Source organism: Triticum urartu, chromosome 4A, assembly GCF_056163025.1.
Source record: "Triticum urartu cultivar PI428250 chromosome 4A, HENAU_Tu73, whole genome shotgun sequence".
Taxonomy (NCBI): domain Eukaryota; kingdom Viridiplantae; phylum Streptophyta; class Magnoliopsida; order Poales; family Poaceae; genus Triticum; species Triticum urartu.
Genome location: NC_141876.1, coordinates 440,281,887 through 440,288,362, shown reverse-complemented (window position 1 = coordinate 440,288,362; position 6,476 = coordinate 440,281,887).

Genomic DNA, 6,476 nt, shown 5'->3' with positions numbered 1-6,476 from the left:
CGTCACGTATATCCAAAGCTGTGCCACCTTTTTTTCTCAAAGAGCGTGTTGGAGCCCGTGCAACAACCACACAAGTTGCACGTAGACATAACACATTTACTAGTAATAAATTCTAAAGGACAAATGCAAGTATGCCACACAAGTTCATCTCCAACTCATGTGATAAATTTGTGCACGACTAGTCTACATATATTCACAGTGTTACCATTCACAATTACCGTACTCCACTTACACGTTATAGATGGGCTACATGTCCTCCTCCAGGTTCCAGTCCCAGGTGTTCTTCATGGATGGCACGATCCATAGCGGTGGGCAACAGGAATCATTGTCGCAGCTTTCTAGTCCGGTTCCACACGATGGAGACTCATCCAAGATGAAGCGGCATAAATCAGGGATAGCGTGTCCCAGCACGTCGTTCATCCGGTGGTGCGCACTGAAGACACAACCATGCTTCATGAACGGCAGGCCTTCCGTGTCGTGCACGGAAGGTGGCATCCGCTTCACAATGGGGTAGCTGTCCCCAATGAAAAGCGAGTACTCTCCAAGAGTGTTCCTCGGCACCCACGTAGCATCACGGGGGTCGAACTCGGCGCCTTTCATCTGGTACATGCAGCATCCCATATCTGGACACATGGTGACGTACATAGTCAAGGTCCATGCATAATAATGTTGTGCTCAAATGTGGCGGTCAGTAATACTGTGCAGCAAATAGTACTACTCCGGTATAGAGGAAGTAAAATAACCGGCTTATTATATATAGCCACTCTTGGCTACATGGATGAGATAGTAAGACATGGAAAAACAAAAATGGTGGAAGCTAGTGGGTTCAAGTCTTCAAGGGCCTAGCTAGCTATACGCGTCCTTCAAGGTAAAAAGTACTCCTACTAGTACTACAAAGTATACTACTAGTACAACAATGAAAGAGAAGGCGAGAGGGTTAAAAAATGGAATACTTGGGTAGATGGTGACGGTCCGATCGTGGTAGATTATGTGACCATGTTGCACATCAGTGCTACCATGGGTAACGACTGCTAAGATAGTTGATCCCAATATGCCAAAGTCAGCTACAAGGTTCCAGGTTAGACCAAATCACGGATGCAAATGCACATCTAGGATCGGCGATCTTATTTTGATCAGGGGATGACTGGTCCCTGCAAAATAATGGAGTACCGTTAGGGATGCAAATGATGGTTTGTGCATTCTGTTTGTAATATCCCGTACCGTAGGATGTCAACCAGATGAAACAAGTCCCCTGGCTTGTCATCGCGAAGATGCAGCCTAGATGGCGCACGACGTCTTCGAACGTGTAGGGTTACAAATCTCCCGCCGCCAACATGCGCCAGCCTCTGCCGTTACTGCCTCCTGCATTGATGGCAATCCTTATGTCGAACACCGCGATGAGATAGTAATCATCGTAGCCGCGTCGCTTTGTCGGCGGGTCCGAATTGCTATATTCTTCAATCTCATGTAGGCACCATCATACGTATTCTTGCCCAGCCAGTCCGGAAGGCCGATCCCAATGGTGGAGAAGGGGTATACCGGAACGACCGCACTGCTGTGGATGTTGTGCAAAATCATGGTGGTATTCGGCCGGAGGTATGCAAGCCAATCTTCATTGGCACCGACCCAGACCTATATATAAGATGGTGGGCAGCGGAGAAATTACGGGATGGAAATGGAATAACTAAGTACTACATGATCAAACTCCATTACTGACCTGCTCATCGGACAAAATCCGACTACCTCTCAACGTCGTCAGCTCTAGCGGAGTCAACGTGCAACCATGGCCAGGGAGCGGTGGACTGTTCGAAGAATTGTCCCATAGAAGAACCTTCTCCTCGAGGACGCATGGAAGACCAACAAGCATGGCCTTTTCCCAAGCCTGTTTAAGCAGCGTCTTGAAAAAGTTGGTGCAGGAAGCACCGAGTCTTGCGGCGGTGAGGACGTCAAGCGGCATGCAATTTCTCCCAGAGAATCGTCGTCCAAGGTCTCCCAGCCTCGACAAGGAGGAGAACCGCCTAGCGAATCCATGGGAGCAGCGACGAACTGCCTTCTCTTCGGGGGGAGGGGAACTGGCGAGGAGGAGATAAGAGCATAGTAACCGCAGGGCCTCGTCCCTTCCAACTGTAGATCGTTCCTCAGCGAAGGGGTGAGGCTATTATTTACTACTCTAAATAATAGCACTAGTAAATAATAGCACTAGTAAGAATTTTTTGGCACTAGGTAGTAGTTTTTGGTACCATGGAGTACTAGTACTAGCATTATGGAATGTTATGGGATTGCATTATACTGTAAATAATAGCACTAGTAAGAAATTTTTGGCACTAGGTAGTAGTTTTTGGCGTGGATTAAGAAATTTTGGGTATGTTTTTGCCATTTTTTGTACATGCCAACTAGTGTCAAAAAACGTCGTACATTATGTGACGGGGGAGTACGTACTCGTACTGTAGCAATACTAGTACTACTTTTCTCAACTACTCCTCAAAAAAGCACCCAATTAATGCTCTTGTTTTCCTCAAAAAAGTATGTTTACCAATGCATTAATTGTAATGCATGCATGCATAAATTACATTCATTGGTCAATTTTCTCTTAATACTTGCATGCAATGATTTAATGCACCTTGGAATCTGAACATGTGATGGGAAACAACCAAATTGAGCCTTATAAAATGGAAAAACTAAAATTTTGAGATGAGCCCTATAAACCGGAAAGGAGGGAGTACTGTACTTATAGTCTAGTCTTGTATAGTGCACCAGTTTTGAACTCTTGAATCTCAGGGCCAAGGAGCTACAGTTGGAAGTGGAGGGTACTACTGTTCTCTAGAACCATCGCTGTACTATCAATGTAGGGGAAGTACACCTGCATAGTGGCCTAGTGGGTACTCTCGGTGCTCTATTCAGCCGCTCCTCTCACGTAGCTGGCCTACTCAGCCGCTCCTCTCACGCACACACTAGCAGCCTGTTTATCAGCGACGGTTACTGCGGGGGCAGAACATTTGAGTTATTTGATACAGCGAGACTAGGATTTTCGCTTCCATTTGTGGAGGTGTAATGGATCTCGTTGAACTTTGTTAGTAGTTCCTTCTTTATGAATGAGATGAAGCAAAGCTTTTGCCTCCGTTTCAAAAAAAACACGTCAAGAGGAATTTCTTTTATAGTAGAGCCGATAATGGAGTGAAGTCCATGCATGCAACGCCACAAGCTACAGAGTAGTAGTAGAGCACTTTACGTACAGAGCCATATTGCACAGTTCCCAATGCCCCACCAGGCTTTTCCGGCTCCTCAGACTTAATTGGGAGGCGCTAGTTTAAATATGCTACTAGCTAGAAGCTGCAAGCGAGGTGCGGCTAGGGCGAGCACGCGAGCCACAGGATGCTGGGAAGGAAAACCCGTTCACGTGGCTAGGTTGTCCAGACTCCAGTGCACCCAGATTGTGGGGCCGCACGTCCGTTTGACTTCAAAACTCAAACTACCCGTGTAAAATATTGGCTCGCAGCGAAGTGTAGTACTCCCTCCATTCCGAATTACTTGACACAGGTATGGATGTATCTAGATGTATTTTAGTTCTAGATACATCCATTTCTGCGATGTATCTAGATAGTATACTATTTAAAAAAAGGCCGTCGTGCGTTCGGCCGGGATCGAACCCACAAAACGAGGTATACACTCCCGCGACCACTAGTAGTACATGTTGGAGTACAACGCAACCTAGAATCGCCTTTTGTCGCTAGTAGTACGTACATTGTTCCTTACAAGAAACCCCTAAGAGCATAGTTAATAGTATAGCCAGCTGCTGGCTATAAGCTAGTGCCATGTCATCTACAGCCCATCTTATAGCCAACATGTAGTAGTAGTTTATTTCTTATAGCCCGCTGACTCAGCTCTATTGTACTTGCTCTAATAATGCAAGAAACCACTAAAATGCCAAGAAACTACTACCACTTGCATACGTTGCAGACTTAAGATAAGACTACCTTATGAACCATTGTAATCCTCTTACCAACAAAAATCCTCGAGTGACCTCCTACCTCCGGCCCGTCCACCTTGTTGTCCTCGGACATGGGACGCAGCTACCGCCGCCGGCAGAAGGCGAGGTCAAAACCGCCGGCGGTGCGGAGCCCATGTTGCGGCAGCCCGGATGCCAGCTCCGTCCGGCGCTCGCGGCCGCTAGCTAGCCAAGATAGCTCCGTCCAGCTGCTTGTCTGCAAGGTTTGCTAGCTAGATTGGCACATCAGCGCGGTGGCTTTCTCGCGCGCGCCGCGCTAAGGCCAGCCATCTGGCTCGAGCGAAGGCCAGCGTGGCGGCTTGCTCGCTCGTGAGTCACGCTCGGGCCAGCCTGCCAACCCGTGCGGAGGCCAGCGCGGCGTCCGGCCCGTCCGGTGGAGCGGCGGCCAACTCGCTCATCACCAGCGCCACCGACGAACACGCATCAGTACTGTTTGAAGTAATGTTCAGGAAAAATAATGATTTGAGGGGGAATAACAGGATAGAAGGTCAGATGTGGGTCCCTCATGTCAACGGTCAAACAAAATGTGTTGGTTTAAGCCGCCTCGTCAGCACGGACATGTGGGCCAACCCTGTCATAAATGGGTTAAAACGAACCTAATCGGTAGGAGTACTAGGTAGTTTTTGGCATGGATTAAGAAATTTTGGGTATGTTTTTGCTATTTTTTGTACAATAGATTCCTCCTAGGGCTGGTTGAAAGTGGTAGTTTTTTGTTAAATACTCTACATATTGTAAGTAGGAGTGAAAGTTAAGCTTTGGAAGCCAATAAGCAAGGCTAGTTACAATAGTGCATATGTGTACATGATTGAAAGTAAATATCAACCATGAGTGACTAATATCTTGATGGAAAACTCGAAACAATGGAATACTAGGAAAAGAAATGCATGGTTGGAAATACTAGCAATGTTCATGTCCGTTGCAACGAATCACAATTAGAATAATACTTATTCACAAACTTGGTACAAAACACTCTAATTTTGATATACATATGTCACTAGAGATATATTATGTTTCAATTACAATATATTCCTTGGGCTGTTTTGGTGAGGTCGGGGAGGGATGTGGTTGGTTTTAAGATACTAATTATAGGTTTTTCTGCAAATTGGTAGACAAGTGGGATGTTGGTGAGAAAAGTCAACAACTTACCTCACAATTGTTAGACGTAGATCTAATGGTCAGAAACGACGGATGGCGGACACACCAGCATCACCAACTTAGTCTTGTGTAGGAGTACTAGCAAGATCCGTGCATTGCACGGAACATCAAGATGCATTTTTTATAAAACACTTGTTGTGATTGACCCTTGCGGGAGTAATCCCATGTGTAAAACTAATTATATCTCGAGAAATATGAGATAATGTGAAGAGGAGTGGGGTGTGGTGGTGGTTGGTGGTCAGACTGAGCGGAGGCATGGGGATTGACAACGCCGGCAGCGGCCACCAGGCCAGTTTGTTCCAGAGGCTTCCTTCATTAATTTCTCAACAATGAGGTTTATTGGAGATAAGGATGAACGGGGGAAGGCCTTGTCTGCAAATGTGGAGAGGGGTGCCGGTATCTTTTAGTTTAATTTCCATTCGTCAGATATAGATCGGACGGTCTATATTGCAAGATGGCACACGTACCATCATCACCAACTCGGTTTTTTATAAGAGAAGAAATATAAGTATGGAGATACAAATGTATTATCGATACTTGCTTCCGTAAACTAGCATCTACATTCTATTCAACGCCTCGACATGTGGGGCCTTAGCACAATGACTTCTCGACTGTGTAAAACGAAGATTTTCCCGTCGCCGACAAGGAGGGGGTGACGGCGGCGTGCTTTTTAGCTTTCTCTAGTCCTAGTAGTCATACTAGGTGGTCTAAGCACGTGTAGATTTATTCTTTTTCATGTCTCGTGTTCTCCGTACTGCCATGACTGTTCATGAATAGACGGTAAGTTATTCACGGGGAAACCCTTGTTGAGCGTGTTTGCGAGAGAGAGAGTGTGTGTGATATGTTAGAGATTGAGGCAATGATAACAGATTCTTTGTGTCTATGTGTGTGGAGGATAGAGAGAGACATGTACATGGGGATTTGTGTTGTGTAACGTGGAGACACATATACATAATTAGAGAGTGAGTGTGTGAGATACACATGCGGACATGAGGAGAGATGAGGATCCAGGTAAATGGGTGTTTGTGCGTGTCTGTGTGTGTTTGTGCACGCGTTTGTGTGTGAGAGGCAGAGAGTGTATGTGGAGTAGAGAGACCACTGATGATGTAAACCTAGTATAAGGGAAGGGGGGTGGTGTGAAATGTGTAGTAGCGAGATAGCACGGGTGCGGGCGGGGGGAGCTGTAGGATCTAGAAGTAGATGTGTCTAGAGGGGGGTGATTAGACACATAATGCTCAAGTTGCAATTTTTTAAGCTTTTTGGGTTTAAGTGGAGTTTAGACACAATTTCAACACAATACATATCAAGCAAGCAT